Source organism: Oryx dammah, unplaced genomic scaffold, assembly GCF_014754425.2.
Source record: "Oryx dammah isolate SB20612 unplaced genomic scaffold, SCBI_Odam_1.1 HiC_scaffold_18, whole genome shotgun sequence".
Taxonomy (NCBI): Eukaryota; Metazoa; Chordata; class Mammalia; order Artiodactyla; family Bovidae; genus Oryx; species Oryx dammah.
In genome coordinates this window covers 6565010-6584744 of record NW_024070202.1, presented here as the reverse complement: position 1 = coordinate 6584744, position 19735 = coordinate 6565010, and the positions used below count along the sequence as shown (strand labels likewise).

General features: G+C 40.9%; 1 long non-coding RNA gene across 1 annotated transcript; it reads left to right on the top strand.

Annotated features, from left to right (window-relative positions):
- Positions 1–1232: 1232 nt before the first annotated feature.
- LOC120877834 lies at positions 1233–4826 on the top strand. Its single transcript, XR_005724411.1, has 3 exons — positions 1233–1318; positions 3290–3296; positions 4814–4826. It is a non-coding gene; the product is annotated as an uncharacterized LOC120877834 (long non-coding RNA).
- The last annotated feature ends 14909 nt before the right edge of the window (positions 4827–19735 follow it).

The window sequence follows — 19735 nt, the reverse complement described above, 5'->3', positions numbered from 1 at the left end:
TTTTTCAGAGAATTCAGATATTTTTGATTATTTTGTTTTGCTTTTAAGCATTGAAATGGATTTTGTAATGTGTCCATTAGTTGAAACATGCAAATACACAGTTTCTAACAAGCATTAGTGAAAACTACATCAATTATTTTAAATATAGATGATTGAAACAGTGAAAACAAAAGCATAGACACAAGCCAAATTAGTTAAATAGTAACAACTAACTCTATTCGCTTTAATAGGCAAGAGATCATTTGCTTTTTATTTTCAAATGTCACCCCACTGACACACGGGACAGTTCAGGTATCCCCATTAGTGCTGTGTTGTGCTAAGTCCCTTCAGTCATATCCGACTCTGCAACCCTACAAACTACAGCCCGCCAGGCTCCTCTGTCCACCAAATTTTCCAGGCAAGAATACTGGAGTGGGTTGCCATGTCCTTCTCCAGGAGACCTTCCCGGCCCAGGAATCGAACCTGAGTCTCTTGTGTCTCCTGCGTTGCAGGCAGATTCTTCACCCACTTGCCCCATTAGTGGCACCACTGATTGCAGCACATGGTTTCTCTGGCCAATGTACTTTGGAACATAATGTTCTTACTAGATGCCCACCCACTAGCACTCTAATGGCTGATGCAGTCATTTTCCCTGAATAATCTGGTTTACAGCAAGCAATACATACATTCTAGAAACAATGCATTTTTATGGTTCGTACTTTTCCCATTCCAGCTGCTGCTCCTCGCGGCTCCATGCTCCTCACTGCAAATCAACTCCCAGTCTACTTTACTTCCCTAAACATAGACTTCCATTTTGACTGAATTCTCCCCACTGCACACAGAACTGCCAGACTCCTCAGCATGGCAGACTAGCCTCCTCAGCATGGCAGAGTAGCGTCTTCACAAATAGGTCCTGGTCCACACTCCGACCCACTCACTTGCTCATAGCACTAAGGCCCTGGGAGCCTCAGACAGTGCTCTGAGTTATGTCTCAACCTCCCACCCCTGCCTTTTCAGTGCTGGGAGAGTGGAGCCACTTTTCAGGATGAAACTTAAGGGTCATTACTCGTGAGGAGCCTTCCTTAGTCCAAATTATATGGTCATTCTATGCCCCAACATACTATTCATTTGGTATCTTATTTTAGCATGATTTACTTTCTAAAATTAAATTATTGTTGATTTACAATGTTGTGTTAATCCTGCTGTACAGCCAAGTGATTTAACTGCACATGTAAGTACATTCTTTTTTATATTCCATGGTGGTTTATCACAGGATATTGAATGCCATTCCCTGTGCTGTACAGTAGGACTTTGTTGTCTATCCATTCCCTATATAATAGTTCTCATCTTCTAACCTCAAACTCCCTATCCATCCCTCCCCCACCCCATCCCCTCTCGGCAGCTGCAAGTCTGTTCTCTATGTTTGTGAGTCTATTTCTGTTTCATTGATAAGTTCATCTGTGTAATATTTTAGATTCCACATATAAGTGATATCATATATTTGTCTCTCTTCCTTCATTTAGTACAGTCATCTCTAGTTGTATCCACATTGCTGGAAGTGGCATTATTTTGTTTTATAAGGCTGAGTAATATTCTACTGTATATATACCACATCTTCTTTATCCACTCCTCTGTCAATGAACATTCAGTTTGCTTCTGTGTCTTGGCTATTGTGAATAGTGTACTTAAGCATGTTTTCAAAATCATATCATACTTTGCCTTATGGTTCGTTTTTCCTCTATTCTTTAAAATCTCTTTGATTCAGGCTATTACCCAATCCCTACTGTTGCAGAGTTTAGGTTCAGCAGCCATAAGACAATAATTGGCCATTTCTGATGTAAGTCAGGGAAGTTTAGTGAAATGAAAGTCACTCAGTCGTGTCCAACTCTTTCTAATCCCATGAACTGTAACCTGCCAGGTTCTTCTGCCCATGAGATTCTCCAGGCAAGAATACTGGAGAAGGTAGTCTTTCCCTCCTCCAGGGAATATTTTGGTGTAAACTTTCTAATGCTGAACATAATTCATTGCTTATACTGAGCAGACACTGGTACTCACTGATGATAAAGCAAGTCTATAGTTTTGGTATTTATTTCCTATTTTTGGAATGTAAATCTCTTATCTTAGACCTTCTTACATAGTTGTCAGTGCTCCTGCACATTTGAATTTTTTACATGATTAAACAACTTGATAGTATCTAATGAATTAATGAATAAATGAACTGAGTTATCAGTACAGAAAAGTTTTCATTCACTTCAGTTCAGTTCAATTGCTCAGTTGTGTCCGACTCTGAAACCCCATGGACTGCAGCAGCCAGGTCTCCCTGTCCAATGCCAACTCCCAGAGTTTACTCAAACTCATGTCCATTGAGTCAGTGATGCCATCCAACCATCTTATCCTCTGTTGTCCCCTTCTCCTCCCACCTTCAATCATTCCCAGTATCAGGGTCTTTTCAAATGAGTCAGTTCTTCACATCGTGTGGCCAAAGTATTGGAGTTTCAGCTTCAGCATCAGTCCTTCCAATGAATATTCAGGGCTGATCTCCTTTAGGATGGACTGGTTGGATCTCCTTGCAGTCCAAGAGACTCTCAAGTCTTCTCCAACACAACTGTTCAAAAGCATCAATTCTTCGGCACTCAGCTTTCTTCATAGTCCAACTCTCACATCCATACGTGACCACTGGAAAAACCATACTTTTGACTAGATGGACCTTCGTTGGCAAAGTAATGTCTCTGCTTTTTAATATGCTGTCTAGGTTGGTCATAACTTTCCTTCCAAGGAGCAAGTGCCTTTTAATTTCATGGCTGCAGTCACCATCTGCAGTGATTTTAGAGCCCAAGAAAATAAAGTCTGACACTGTTTCCACTCTTTCCCCATCTATTTCCCATGAAGTGATGGGACCAGATACCATGATCTTCGTTTTCTGAATGTTGAGCTTTAAGCCAACTTTTCCACTCTCCTCTTTTACTTTCATCAAGAGGCTTTTGAGTTCCTCTTCACTTTTTGCCATAAGGGTGGTGTCATCTGCATATCTGAGGGTATTGATATTTCTCCCAGCAGTCTTGATTCCAGCTTGTGCTTCTTTCCAGCCCAGCGTTTCTCATGATGTACTCTGCATAGAAGTTAAATAAGCAGGGTGACAATATACATCCTATCCCTATTTGGAACCAGTCTGCTGTTCCATGTCCAGTTCTAACGGTTGCTTCCTGACCTGCATACAGATTTCCATAGCCTGTTGGAAAAGTGTTAAAAAATTGATGGCTGTCTATATTTAGGGCTTTCCCATTGGCTCAGTATGTAAAGAATCTGCCAGCGCCAGTGTCAAACTTCAATCTGAATTTGCAAAGAACCTGCTGTTCTAACCTAACAGAAATGTGGCAATTAAGTCCACATGCCTAATTTTAAAAGTAATAAATCTCATTGAACATTAAGTGACACAGGACAGTCATGCGAGCTGAGAGTACTCAACCAAAGTTTTACTAACATTCAGAGAACGTAAATGAAGGTGTGGTCTAACTGCTTGGCACATGGTCATTTTTTGGTTAAGGAATACATTTTATTTAATTCCTACCTGTTAGGTTCAGATAAGTACATAAAGCCTGTGGCTGCCACAAGATTTAGACACAGAATCAAAAATAATCAGGATTTTTAAGCACATTATTGACACAGTCTGATGAATAAAAAAAAATTGTAAATAGGTACACCTAAGTTTTAATTCAATTTTCAGAAAATATAAACATTTCTCAATTTTATGTAACATTTAATAATTAATTTCTTACTTTAAAAAATCTTGGAAATAATTCCAGGCAAACTGTTCTTCAATATACTTTCTTAGCGTATTTGTTTTCCCATTTTATTTATCTTATCAAAAGAACACAACTATTTTTCTGTGTAATTTGAGGGATTTTTTTTTCTTTATAAGCATGTATTTTCCTACAATTAAAAAGAAAAGAGTGAAAAGTATGCAGTAATATGTTTTTATGAAATTATCAGCATACTATATATATAACAGACTAGTTTATTTCATAGTCTAAAACAACCCATTTAGGCAATCAAGAAACACAAATTGTAAGCCAAGAATTATGGAGTTTTTCCAGGCAGTAGTTAATGTACCTTTTTTTTTTTTTGCAGAAAAGTAAATGTAGACTCAGAAATTGAAAAACTGACTCAAGTTTCAGCCTACTCACTCAATGATGGAACCAGACTCTCCTTTATACCAGAGCCAGAGACTTGAAGCTTTATCATTTGCTTTTATGGCAGACACTAGGAATTAGAGGGAAGTTTCCAAAATGCCCTTCTACTCTAACCCACAGACATACAGGGAATGAACAGCCAGATTCCCCTAATTCAGCTTCAGTGATCTCGACAATTGTGAGACTGAAACGTTTTTCCTCACAAAATATGACTCTCTAGTCTAAAGATTTGTCATATGGTTTTTACTTCTAAACAAACTGTACCAGCATTCCTTGTTAAAAGAGTGTTCAATAATCAGTGGTGTTTTATATGTCTTGTGTAGGTATGATCCTTGCATTGAAATGTATAAAATATGACTAAATATTAGGACTCATCTTCCTGAAACTAAATGAAGTAAACTGCTGTTTATTGTGTGCCAGTTTTACGACATGCAGCACAACAGGCATTTCAGATTCTTTCATCTGATTTCTTCCTTTTGTCAACTCTGCTGTATCAATGAGGGGATGGTAGATGACTTGTCTATATTTCAGTGTTAGGACTGAGGCCACATCTGTCTGAGGCCACGTCTGTCTGGTCCATTTCTCTGCATGGGGCATAGTCAGGGCTGGAATGTGTGGTTCCACCTTCATCAAATTTTCCAGAGCAGCATCTACTGACCTTCCTTAACCACTTAAGTCATATTACAGATATTTTTTGAGTGTATCCTGTATGTTGAGTATGGTTTAGGCCTGGAAGACCAAAAAATATCTGGCCTTTTGGCCCAGGGAGCTCTTGTTTAGGACACTGACTGTTTGTGATTCCATGAACTGTAGTCCGCCAGACTCTGTTGTCAATGGGATTTCCCAGGCAAGAATACTGGAATGGTTACCATTCCCTTCTCCAGGGTATCTTCCTGACCCAGGAATCAAACCCGGGTCTCCCGTACAGCAGGCAGATTCTTTACCTAGGCCTTAGGACAGGTAATGGATATTATTATTGTTGGCATGTGATGCCAACAGCTCTGGCATCACATGCCACTTTGAACTTTTGCATAAAGTCATAAATTTGCATCGGTACCATTTAAAATTTAAAAACCTGGCAATCTCCTGATATATAGTAGGGACTGAATTATGAGGCTAAGATTGTATGGAACCACTAACAGTATGAAGTGCTTTCTTGGGTTAGTTACACTCCACCCACATTTTATTTTCATTTAATCCTTGTAAACTTTAGTTTAACTGATATAAATTAATTATAAATGTAATCTGCCCACATTATGCATGTGCTCAGTCACTCAGCTGTGTCCAACTTTATGGACTGTAGCCCATCAGGCCCCTCTGTCCTTGGCATCTTCCAGGCAAGAGTACTAGGGTGCGTTGCCATTTTCTTCTCCAGGGGACCTTCCCGACCCACAGATCAAACCCATGTCTTGCACCTCCCGCATTAGCAGGTGGATTCTTTACCATTGTGCCATCTGGGAAAAGCCCAATGTGCCCACATTCCACATTTAATCTGTGGTTTCAAAGCACTTGTTATGTCTCCAAACGAAGGCAAAGACTGTCCCCAGTGGGAACAATCGCAGTGGTGGTGAGGGTGGTTGGGGCGGTGAGAAGGTCCCTCTGGGCATCAGTCTTGACTGGCTGGCTCAGTCCAGCAGCCGGCACCCTCCATTTTTCTCTAGAAGAATTTCTACTTAAAAATAGGCATCAGTGCAATAATGGATATTATTTCCTATATTTTTATATATTTGGATTAATTATAATGAATCAATACCATAAAAGGTACAGATCTTACAAACAGAAACACTAAAGAATCAAAATGTGTCCTCTATTTATGCAAAAAAAACTGAATGTCTTTCCACAGAGAACAGACTGGTGGTTACCAAGAGAGAGCGAGGGAAGGATGGACTAGGAATTCAGTCTCAGCAGATGCAAACTGTTACAGACAGGATGGGCAAACAACACGGTCCTACTGCGTCCTACATGGAACTATAGTCACATCCCATGATAACTGTAATGGAAAAGAATATTAAAAAAAGAAGGTATATATATATATATATATGTATGTATGTATAACTGAATCACTGCTACACAGAGGTAATTAATACAACATTGTAAATCAAATGTACTTCAATTAAAAAGAAAAAATTAAATATCTTTAAAATAAACATAATGTGCTTTTTTAGTACAATAAGCAACATGCCTTTACTTTAAAGGACAGATAAGGCCATATAATGAGGGAAACATAAAGGAAATTATTAATTTGGATCTGGAACCAAAAGGTGGAAATTTAGAGTAGTACAGATTTTTAACAATGTGTTAGAAAACTTTAAAATATTGAGAAGCATGATTCTCCCTTAAAGAAAAAAAGACATTTTAAAAAGTAGTCTTTTGTGAGGTATTTCCCTCAATTTATTCCTCAGAATTATCTATATTTTCCAGCTGGATGTTTTCTTCCCATACATGCATGCATCTAAACAAATGGATGAACAGTTATGCTCTGAGTTCACTGAGATCTGAAGTATAAATATAAGCAGGATCAGATTAAACAAAACAAACACAAGACAAGCAATGCATCCCTGGGCAGACATTTCTTTTATGTCTGACATCAAAGAAAGGTAGACAGAAGCAGTAAAAAGTGTACAGAGCAGATTGAAAGAGATCCCACACGGTGGACTTTGCCATTCTAATTTGTCCATGTAATTCATAAGGTCTATAACTATTTGCTCATAACTATAAGCATAACGTGTATATACATGTGTATTTGTGTAATTTACTACTTATTTAATTTTTTTATATAATTGCAGATACTGATTCCCTAGATCCAATATTTGAAAATAAAAATAATTTTAAAGGGCATCATTTATAAATATGTGTGATGACTTACAAGGTACCAGGTCAATATCAAACCATAGCTGTTTTCATTTTTAGCAGACTGTTCTAGGGATTCTACTCACTACATTTATGAATTACACAGTTTCCTGTAGACTGAGGTGATATATATATACATTTTTAGTACAATAAACAACATGCCTATACTTGAAAGGACAGATAAGGCTATATAGTGGCGGACATGCAAAGGAAATTATTAATTTGGATCTGGAACCAAAATGGAAAGGTGGAAATAGTCAATATTTTATAACAATTTTTGAATATTCTAATTAAGTAAAAGTATTATCTTAATTTGGATTTCCCAGGTGGCTCAGTGGGTAAAGAATCTGCCTGCAATGCAAGAGACACAAGAGAGGTAGGTTTGATCCCTGGGCCAGGAAGATCTCCTGGAGAAGGACATAGCAATCCACTCCAGTATTCTTGCCTGGAGAATCCCATGGACAAAGGAGCCTGGAAGGCTACAGTCCATTGAGTCGCAAGGAGTTGGACATGACTGAAGCAACTGAGCACAGCACAGCAATGTCTTAATTTAGGACCCATTCTATGCCTCTAAAATATTTAAATGTAAAACATACAATAACTTAGTTGTACCCCATTTATATATAATATCTGCCAAGAATATGTTTTATAATACTTTAACTATGTATGGAGCTGAATTTATATAATTAGGCCCAATGTGCAGGCATTGTTTCATGGGTATGTGTGTTGAGCAGATTTATTAAGTGAACTATTAAGCTGGGTTTTGCACTTCCACACAGAGTCACATTTAGAAGAATACTTCTAAAATATTTCAGGCTTTTAAAGTCTACTAAACAAGAAGAGTAATATGTGTGTCACCAAAAAAAAAATACTCAAAATGCTACAAATACTTTGAGTTATTTCAATATAATCCTTGAGACTTAAACATACACTATGGTTTTCACTTCTTATTTAAATAAAGGATGGACATTACACTGAAGCAGTATCTATAATAGAAACTTATCCCACAGTACAGACAGTAATGACAAGGCATTCTCACTTTGTCACTTCCAAAATTAAATGCAATGCTCACTAAACTGCATAACTAGAAATAGGGTCTAACAATCAGTAAATACCTTAAGTGCAAATTTTCTCTAGTTTCCTCCATGTTAGCTTGGAGGAAGACATCTTTAAAAAAATAAATAAAAAACAAAAATTTTCAATTTAAAGCTAAGAATGTCACATTCTTGAATTGGAAGATTAGTTAACTTAGAAAAATTTTCCTGCCAAAAGCAACAAAAGAAGATGGACAGAAGATATAATTCTTTTGGTATCAGAGGGAACCATGGAATCTGAAGACAGTGAGGATCTTCAATGTGCTAAAGGAAAATCACTGCCACCTTAGAATTTCATATGCAGAAACAGTACCCTCCAGACTGAAGAATACATGCATGCCTTATTAAGATGTAATATTTATTGATGCTTTTATCATTTTTACAGACAATGCCAAGTCATAGTATGATTTAACTCCATTTACCTCTTTCTTATGTATGTTATTTAATGCACTTTAATTCTATGCACTTTAACCTTGTCTTTACTATTATGTCTGATACTCATTATTCATTTAGCTATATCCCTGTATTTGCTATTTTACTGTTTTTTATTCCATCTTTCATTGAAAATCATATTTTTTCTGCAATACTTTTTGGTATCTCTTTTAGTGAATTTCTACTGTTAGTGATTTTTTTTAAGTTTTCATTTAACTGAAAATACCTTTATGTCAACTGCATTCTTAAAATGTAAGGATATAAGATGGTAAAAAAATAAACATTATATCTAGATAAAAATATATATGATAGTTTATACAGTAGTATTTTTATATATAACTGGTAAAATGAATAGGAGATAAAATACTCTTTTATAAAAGAGACATTTACCAACCTGAATAACTTCATTAACAAAGCTGACCTGGTGGACATGTACATAATTCTTCCTTAAAAAATTATACAATACATACTGTTTTTACAAGTACATGTGGAAATTTATAAACAATGACGTTAGGCTGAGCTACAAAGAAAAGTCTCAACACATAAAGAACTGACATCCTCCAGATTGTAAATCCTGACAACAGTTCAATTAAACTATAAATCAATAAGAAGAGCTAAGTAAAAAGTCCCCATATGTTGCTAATAGAATTCCAAATATCCCAGAGAACAAATGAGATGTCACAGTAAAAATTATAAATCTAATGGACAGAAAGAAAGACAAGGCACAAATAGCGTCAGGAATGGCAGAGGCAGTCATGAGACTTGCAAAATATTAAGATAATCAAATTATACTTCAGGAGACATCTGGTTCTGCCAGACAGAGTAGCTCCATTCCTCCAAGATTCCTCCTCTTATTACTAAAAACCCTGGGCATAACAAAGAAACAAAAGACTGGAAATTTCAAAGAAGCAGGAGGCTGCCTAAGTTAAGTGGGATTTGAGGAGCACCACTGGAAAGAGTTCCCTGGTTTCCTTACTGTCTCCCCTAGAATTCAGACCCACCACAGGCACAGACAAAAGGGCTCCAAGAAAGGATGAGCATGGGAAAAGGATGACCAATAGCAGGAGACTTTTTGCCCATACCTAACTTACCCCGGGTGCACACCCTCAGAAAAGTGTATCCCACCCTTGGTTTCAGCAGCCTTGGGCCTCCCATCTGCCCTCCACCTGAAGAAACAGATGGCATTCCTGCTCCCCTACTGGGTGGTGAGGGGTCCACTCCTGCACCTTCTACTTTGTGGAGTGGTCCCATCCCTGGCTGGCTACTCTTCTGTGCAGGATTCCATGCCTAGAGGTCAGGGCTCCTGGGAAGCAGTGCTGGACACATAATGGCTGAACAGCTCCTCAAAGAATGGCCCTTTGAAAGAAGATAAATCAGCAACTTGCTACCAAGTTGCTGTGTCCTTGAGGAGCAGGGCTGTACTGGGGACTGTGTTGGTCTCTGTTCCAGGTAGGCTGACATGAGCTAGGAGAGTCCAGGAAGAGTCCAGGGAAATGGGACTCCATGCCACTGGGGGCACATGCAGCTCCACCTCGCCGCCCTGGCTCTTTTGTCCATGTGTCCACGTGGGGTTCTTGTGCTGCCAATGATGAAAGCCAAGTGTCACTTGGCTGGAACATTTTACCCACTTGCTTGTTCAAAGCCTCTTCCAGGGTACTGCCCCACCTATCCTGGGCACTGTGACCCTCAGTTCACTTTGCCACAGGATACAAAGGTGCTTGGACACGCCATGGAGAACCCTGGACTTCCTCTCTTCCGGACCCAATCTTCTCTGAATATTAGAATCAATCCCTCTGACCTGAGTCACCTCTGTTTTAACATGTTGATTCAAGAGCATGAGTTAGAAGTTCCAGGTTACAGTTTAATATTAATAGAAGCGTTCCTACCTTGGTAAATACTATATAATACCTCTAAACTAGCAGAGTCCATAGCTGCAGAGGCCAAGAGGCAGGCTGGCCAGTAGATCTGCAGGGTAAATGTGACAAGCCACATCTGTCACCTACCCCTAAACACACACACAATCTTCAGTACAGCAGTGACACCATACACTATTGTTATATAGGGAGGGCCAGTCCTTCCACTTTGCTCTTCTTCAAATGATCACTATAATTCTATAGGTGAAAGGCAGTGAGGAGAATGTGGCCAGTTGCTATTGGTCACTGATTCAGAGCATAGATCACACCCAAGACATTACCTGAACTCCACCGAGTGATCCATTCAGGCGGCACCATCAGAGTCTTCACCAGACCAACCTACCATCCTGTTTGTAAGGATGTTTCATGGCAACAGGGAACAGGGTACAGCTAGGACATTGTAAAAGCACAAGTCTATTGCCAGGATTTACCTCCTATAGAATGAACTCAGCATCAGTGTTATGGGGAACATAACCACAGCAACAGTGGCATTTGGTAAGTGGTAAAGTATCTGCCTGCAATGCAGGAACCATGGATTTGATCTCTGGGTCAGGAAGATCCCCTGGAGAGGGGCATGGAAACCTACTCCAGTATTCTTGTCTGGAGAATCCCATGGACAGAGCAGCCTGGAGGGCTACAGTCCATGGGGTCACAAAGAGTCAGACAGGACTTAGTGACTTAATCACCATCACAAACCCGCAGGCAGTGATTTTGGCAGAGATATTGGAACACAAACCTGTGCCCTGTTCTAGAATGAACAAAGTCCAGCCCCTTTCATGATGGTCTTGGTGCCCCACTGCTGCACTTGCTACCCAGGCAGCTGGCCACCTCCCTGGTAAATGCTGCCATAATGGGGGCTTCTTGTTGGAAGATAAGGCTCTCAGAAGACATTGCAGCCAGGCTGCGTCTTGATAAACAGAACTTGCATCTTTGTCACCATGGCAACTTGGTTCATGGCGAGGAAGAGAGGCAGACCACTGTCCGCAGAGCTGTCACCTTGGTCATCAGATGGTCAGGCTCTCCCAGCTGACTTCACCTTCAGTGTGTTTATCTCAGGAGATCTCATCACACACATTTCCTCCTTGTCACCAAATTTCCAATCCTGTCCCACTATACTTTTGCTTACTGCTGAAAGATTTATGCATATCCACAAGTCTAATCAACTCTCATTTCTGACCAAGTGGAAACAAAAGGGCACAGCTTAAAGTCCGTCTCTTGGGAAGATTTCCCACCCCCACTCTTAGGGGAACACCTGTGAGTATGGCTTGAAACTGTCTACTTCTGGGTGCTTCCAACATATTGTGTACAATCTACAAATCAGGCCAAAACATTTTCTCCCCAGTGAATATATCAGAGAGGATCCCTGTGAGGTCACAGGTGCAGGTGTGGTGAGGAGGCAGGAGTGGGAACCAGGTGAGCTGGAGCACAAGCCTGTGGGAGCCGCCCAAGCCCTTCCCATGCACACCTGTCTGGCTCACCCGTGGCTGGTCACATGGGGGACACCAGCCTGGGTGGGGAGCAGCATGTACAGGGTCTGCAGTGGCTATAGAGCCATCTCGTACTCTGAGTCTCATTCAAAACTGGAAGCTTTGTGGGTAACGTAGTAAATGAGCAAGAGAAACACATTAGTAGAAATAAATACTGACTCCAAAACCAAGAAAGCTCCCCTTTGGCTTGGTTTCCCCTTTCTCACTGGAAGCAGCCGGATGAAGAAATTTTTCCACAGTCATGGCAGATCGACAGGCACAAAACCCCTAGAAGTATCACCAAGGTGGCAGGCTCCTGAATTCCTGTGGGGCATATATCCAACTTTCTGACACGTGTATCTTACCAAATAGTGGAAGAATACGATAATTCCTGTTTACCACTGCAACCAGCATGGTGCCTTTCGTGTAGTGGGTCAAACTGTGCGCCTTGGAGTGCCAGCTGTCTGCACTTGGAACCTGGCATGTCCTGCAGCAGGACAGTAAAACTGTTATTCCTGGCTGGCCAGCTGAAAGCAAACTGCTTCTGGTGGACTTCAAAGAAGAAAGCATTCACCAGATCAGCAGCTGTGGACCACATATTAGCCTATTTCAATTTATTTTAGTAAATAAATGACTGGAAAGGAAGTTGCAACTGGAACCTCACCTAATGGAGTTGGATGGTCATTCTCTAAGGCCCAGCATCTTCTGCTCAGGCCAGAGAGATAAGTGGATGATGAGGTGTGAGGAATCACTATCCTTCATCCTCTAGTCTTTGAAAACAGTATTAATCTCCTAAATCCCTCCAGAAATGCAATGTTGCAACTTGGAAAAGTAGGCCATGCAGTGGATCATGGGACCCATCCAGCCCATTGATCCCACACTCCTTTACTAGCCCCCACCCTGAGCACAGTGGTGTTCAGATCCTGGCAGTAACATCAGTTGAGAGCCAGAATCAAGTAACCTCCAAAATACTCAGTATTTTTCACTCTCTATTATGCATCCATTTTAGCAAATGGCCATGGGTTTCTCTGGGAAGGCTGGTAAAATGTGCGGCATAAATCTTGGGTGGCATGGCGGTCATTTCTGAAGAGCCACTACAGCTGCCTCTGCCCCAAGGTATCTGTCAGATTGTGAACTGATTCAGTTCTGGAGATTAGCTAAGAAGCCAGGATTCTCAACAGGCCTGGAGCTGATGAACCAACCCAAGTTTGAATTCAACAGACTGAACTGCCCTCCAACTCTTTCAGTCCTGGGGGCGTCATGAGCAACACAAGATCCCTAGCTAGATGAACAACTAGATCAGGATCTAGTCATCCTGATCGCTCTCAGCCCTAACATCCACCTGCCTCCAGCCTCTGCATGGCCCTTCTCCAGGATGCCATCACCCCCGGGTGATTAATGGAGTTCATCTCAACTCCTGTCCTTGTACCACAAAGGGCTGCAGGGACATAGGCCTCAAGAATGCTGGCATTCTCTTCACCAAGAACTCTGCTGAGCCCTGGAAAGGAGTGGCCTCTGGGCTGATCAGGAGCCAATAACAGAGGGGTCAGTATGGAAAGCATATGTAAAAAGTCCACGTAAGCATTCCAGCCTCCCTTAGCTGTCAGATGCTTTACTCAGTATGCCAAGTAATTCCAGGCAGTCAGCTTTGTTCAGGGCAACCCACCACTGGGTTCAGAGTCCAGTAAATTAGGCAAATAAGCAAACTTTGAGTGTGTTTCTCAGCTGCTTGAATAACATTCTGAACCCAGGCTCTCTGGAGATGACCCTCACCACAATACTTTCAGCCCACTCAGCTTGTGCACCCTCCACTCTGGCTGCACTCACTGAAGATCTACTCCCTATGCATTGGTTGTTGTTCAGTCACTAAGCCATGTCTAACTCTTTGCAACCCTATGGACCTGCAGCAGAATGCCAGGGTCACCTATCCTCAACATTATCCTAAAGGTTGCTCAAACTCAAGTCCATTGAGTCAGTGATGCCATTCAACCATCTCATCCTCTGCCACCCTCTTCTTTTGCCTTCAATATTTTCCAGCATCAGGGTCTTTTCCAATGACTCAGGCTCTTCACATTAGGTGGCCAAAGCATTGGAGCTTCAGCTTCAGCATCAGTCCTTCCAATGAATATTCAGGGTTGATTTCCTTTAGGATTGACTGGTTTGATCTCCTTGCTGCCCAATGGACTCTCAAGAGTCTTCTCCAGCACAATTCAAAGCATCAATTCTTTGGTGCTCAGCCTTCTTTATGGTTCAACTCTCACATCCGTACATGACTACTGGAAAAATGATAGCTTTGACTATATTCTTTGTCAGCAAAGTGAGGTCTCTGCCTTTTAAAATGCTCTCTAGGTTTGTTATAGCTTTCCTTCCCAGAAGCAAGCATCTTTTAATTTCATGTCTGCAGTCACCACCCACTGTGATTTTGGAGACCAAAAAATAAAATCTGTCTCCACCGATTCCACTTTTCCCCCTTCTGTTTGGCATGAAGTGATGGGAACCTATGCCATGATCTTAATTTTTTTTATTTATTTGGCTGTGTTGGGTCTTAGTTCTTGCACACAGGATCTTTGGTCTTCCTTGCAGCATGTGGGATCCATTTCCTGACTAGGGATCGAACCCCAGGCCCCCTGAACTGGGAGCATGACATTTTAGCCACTGGACCACCAGGGAATTTCCATGATCTCAGTTTCATAATGCTGAGTTTTAAGCCAGCTTTTTCATTCCTATTTCACCCTCATCAAGAGGTTCTTTAGTTCCTCTTCACTTTTTGCCATTAGAGTGGTATCATCTGTGTATCTGAGGTGGTTGATATTTCTCCTGGCAATCTTGATTCCAGCTTGTGATTCATCCATCCTGGCATTTTGCATGATATATTTGCATATAAGTTAAATAAGCAGAGTGACACTATACAGCCTTGTCTTACTCCTTTCCCAATTTTGAACCACTCAGCTTTTCCATGTCCAATTCTAACTGCTGTTTCTTGACCCGAATACAGATTTTTCAGGAGACAGGTAAGTGATATGGTATGCCCACATCTTAAAGAATAAAGAAATTCTTAAAAAATGTTCCGGTTTATTGTGATCCACACAGTCAAAGGCTTTAGCATAGTCAATGAAGCAGAAGTTTTTCTGGAAATTTCTTGCATTTTCCATGATCCAACAAACGTAGAAATTTGATCTCTAGTTCCTTTATCTTTTTGAAACTCAGCTTGTATACCTGGAAGTTCTCTGTTCACATACTGCTGAAATCTATCTTGAAGGATTTTGAGCATAACCTTACTAGCACATGAAGTGAGAAAAATTGTATGGTAGTTTGAACATTCTTCCACACTGTCTTTCTTTGGAATTGGAATGAAAACTGAAATTTTCTAGTCCTGTGGCCTCTGCTGAGTTTGCCAAATTTGCTGGTATATTCAGTGCACCACTTTAAAGCAGCAGCATCTTTTAGGATTTGAAATAGATCAGCTGGAATTCCAGCTAGCTTTGTTTGTAGTAATGCTTTCTAAGGCCCACTTACCTTCACATTCCAGGATGTCTGGCTCTAGGTGAGCTGATCACACCACTGTGGTTATTGGAGTCATTAATATATTTTTGTGTAGTTCTTCTGCGTATTTTTGCCACCTATTCTTAATCTCCTCTGCTTCTCATAGGTTCTTAGTGTTTCTGTCTTTATTGTGCTTATCTTTGCATGAAATGTTGAAAACTGATCTCTCCAATTTTCGTGACGAGATCTCTAGTCTTTCCCACTGTATTATTTTCTTCTGTCTTTATCCTGTTCATTTAAGAAGATCTTCTATTCTCTCCTTGCTAGTCTCTATAACTCTGCATTCAGTTAGGTATATCTTTCCCTTTCTCCCTTGCCTTTCACTTCTCTTTTTTCCTCAGCTATTTGTAAGGCCTCCTCAGACAACCACAATGCTCTTGCATTTCTTTTTCTTTGGGATGGTTTTGGTCATTGCCTCCTGTACAATGGTATGAACCTTCATCCATAGTTTTTCAGGCACTCTGTCTACCATATCTAATCCCTTGAGTCTATTTGTCACTTCTACTGTATAATCAAAAAGGACTTGATTTAGGTCATAACTGAATGGCCTGGTGGCTTTTCCTGTGCATGCATGCTAAGTTGCTTCAGTCATGTCTGACTTTTTGTGACCCTATGAACTATAGCCCACCAGGCTCCTCTGTCCATAGGGATTCTCCTGCAAGAATACTGGAGTGGGTTGCCATACCCTCCTCCAGGGGCTCTTCCAAACCCAGCGATCAAATCTGTATCTCCTGTGACTCCTGTATTGCAGGCGAATTATCTACTGCTAAGCCACCAGGGAAGCCCATGGTTTTCCCTACGTTTTTCAATTTAAGCCTGAATTTTGCAATAAGGAGCTCATGATCTGAGCCTCAGTCAGCTTTGGTCTTGTTTTTGCTGATTGTATACAGCTTTTCTATCTTCAACTGCAAAGAATATAATCAATCTGATTTTGGTATTGACTTTCTGGTGATGTCCATGTGTGGAGTCACATCTTGGGTTGTTGGAAAAGGGTGTTTGCTATGACTAGTGTGTTCTCTTGATGAAACTGTTAGCCCTTGCCCTGCTTCATTTTGTACTCAAACGCCAAACTTTCCTGTTATTCCAGGTATCACTTGACATCCTTCTTTTGCACTTCAACCCTTTCTGATGAAAAGGACATCTTTTTTTTTTTGGTGTTAGTTCTAGAAGGTCTTGTAGGTCTTCATAGAACTGGTTAACTTCAGCTTCTTCAGCATCAGTGGTTGGGGCATAGATTTGATCAAAGTGATGTTGAATGGTTTGCCTTGAAAAGGAACCAAGATCATTCTGTTGTTTTTGAGACTGCACCCAAGTACTGCATTTCAAACTCTTCTGTTGACTATGAGGGCTACTCCACGTCTTCTAAGGAGTTGTTGCCCACAGTTGTCATTGTTCAGTTGCTCAGTTGTGTCAGACTCTTTGTGACCCCAATGATGCCAGGCTTCCTTGGCATGCTTCCCTTTACTATTTCCTGGAGTTTGCTCAAACTCAGGTCCATTGAGTCAGTGATGCTATCCAACCATCTCATCCTCTGTTGCCAACTTCTCCTCCCACCCTCAATCCTTCCAGCATTAGGGTCTTTTACAACGGATTGGCTCTTTGTATCAGATGGCCAAAATACTGGAGCTTCAGCATCAGTATTTCCAATGAATATTCAGGGTTGATTTCCTTTAGGATTGACTGGTTTGATCTCCTTGCTGTCCAGGGGATTCTCAAGAGCCTCTCCAGCACCACAATTCAAAACCATCAGTTATTTGGTGCTCAGCCTTATTTATGGTCCAATTCTCACACCTGTACATGACTACTGGAAAAACCATAGCTTTGACTAGACAGACCTTTGTCGGCAAAGTAATGTCTCTACTTTTTAATATGCTAAGTTGTCATAGCTTTTCTTCCAAGGAGCTATGCCTGCAGTCACCATCCGCAGTGATTTTGGAGCCCAAGAAAATAAAGTCTCATTGTTTCCCCATCTATTTGCCATGATGTGATGGAACTGGATGCCATGATCTTAAGTTTTTGGAATACTGAGTTTCAAGCCAGATTTTTCACTCTCCTCTTTCATCAAGAGGCTCTTTAGTTCCTCTTTGCTTTCTGTCATTAGGGTGGTGTCATCTGCATATCTGAGGTTACTGATATTTCTCTCGGCAACCTTGATTGCAGTTTGTGCTTTATCCAGCCTGGCATTTCTCATAATGCATTCTGCATATAAGTTAAATAAGCAAGGTGACAATATACAGCCTTGATGTACTCCTTTCCCAATTTTGAACCAGTCCATGATGCTTGGAAAGATTGAAGGCAGGAGAAGAGGATGACAGAGTACAAGATGGTTGGATGCCATCACCAACTCAACAGACATGAGTTTAAGCAAGCTTCAGAAGATGGTGAAGGACAGGAAATCAAGGTGTGCTGCAGTCCATGGGGTCACAAAGAGTTGGACATAACTGAGCTACTGAACCGCAACAACTGTTCCATGTCCAGTTCTACCACTGCTTCTTGACCTCCACACAGGTTTCTCAGAAGGCAGGCAAGGTGGTCTGGTATTCCCAAGTCTTGAAGAATTTTTCACAGTTTGGTTGTGAACCATACAGTCAAAGGCTTAATGTAGTCAATGAAGCATTAGTAGACATTTTTCTGGAATTCCCTTGCTTTCTCTATGACCCAATGGACAGTGGCAATTTGAATTCTAGTTCCTCTGCCTTTTCTAAACCCAGCTTGTACTCAGTCCTCAGTTCACATACTGTTGAAGCCTAGCTCGAAGGATTTTGACCATAACCTTGCTAGTATGTGAAATGTCCACATTATATATTATATAAATATATATCTATATCTAATATATCAATATCTATATATGTATATCTCTCTATATGTATACAAAGTAGTAGATATAATGGTCATCTGAATTATATTCACCCATTCCCATCCATTTTAGTTCACTGATTCCTAAGATGTCAGTATTCACTCTTGCCATCTCCTGCTTGACCATGTCCAAATTACCTTGATTTGTGGACTTAAAATTCCAGGTTCCTAAGCAATATTGGGGCTCATCTTCCATATCATATCTTTTTGTCTTTTCATACTGTTCATGGAGTTCTCAAGGCAAGAATACTGAAGTGGTTTGCCATTTCCACCTCCAGTGGACCATGTTTTGTCAGAACTTATTACTATGACCTATCCATCTTGGGTGGCCCTGCACACACGGCTCATAGCTTCATAGAGTTACACAAGCCCCTTCATCACAAGCCTGTGACCCATGAAGGGTGGCATTGGGTACATACTCTCTTTTGCTGGGTAACACATCACTGTATGCTTCATGACTGGAAACAATCCTGTTTTCATCCCTGTTTCTAAGGTGAGGAGTCTGGGGTATGGTTTAGAGAGGTCCTCTACCCAGGACAGAGCTGTTGGCAGGGGTTGGCTGGGCTGAGTGCCTTTCTAAAAGAGGGTGTCCTCTTGAAAGCTCATGTAGTTTCTGGAAGAATCCAATTCCTTGTGGTCTAAGGACTGAAGCACTGCTTTCTTTCCAGCTGACAGCAGAGGCTGCCTTCAGCTCTCCAAGCCCCCTGCAGGTCCTTACCAGTTGGTCTTCTTATAGGTCCACTTATGACATGGCAGCTCCTTCTGTGCCAGCAGGAGGATCTCTTGCTCCAGGACACTAATACAGAGCCTCGTGTAATATAATTATGCAAGTGACTCTGTCACCTTTGACACCTTCTATTGTCTAAAATTAAGTCACAAGTTCTACCCACATTCAAGGAGAGAGGATTATACAAGACATAACTAACTGGAGGGGTCCCCACTGGGTAATTCTGACACAACCGATGCACATTCCTGATAAGCTTTTGCTATAAGCCAGCTAATAGAATTTTCTGATACATACTGTAGGTAACACTTGGAAACCAAACACCCTTGGAACCGCTAGGATTCAAGCTTAACCAAGCTTACCCTTGTGGCACAGCTGGTAAAGAATCCGCCTGCAATGTGGGAGATATGGGTTTGATCCTTGGGTTGGGAAGATCACCTGGAGAAGGGAAAGGCTACCCACTCCAGTATTTGGGCCTGGAGAATTCCATGGACTGTACAGTCCATGGAGTCGCAAAGAGTCAGACACAACTGAGCAACTTTCACTTTCACTTTTCAAGCTTACCAAGTATTATCTATTATATGTATCAGAAGCTGCTCAACCTCATCAGTACTCCAAGAAAGAAAAAACATGGGAAACTATTTCCATCTGTCAAAATAAGTCATTTAAAAAATGAATTCAGACAGGG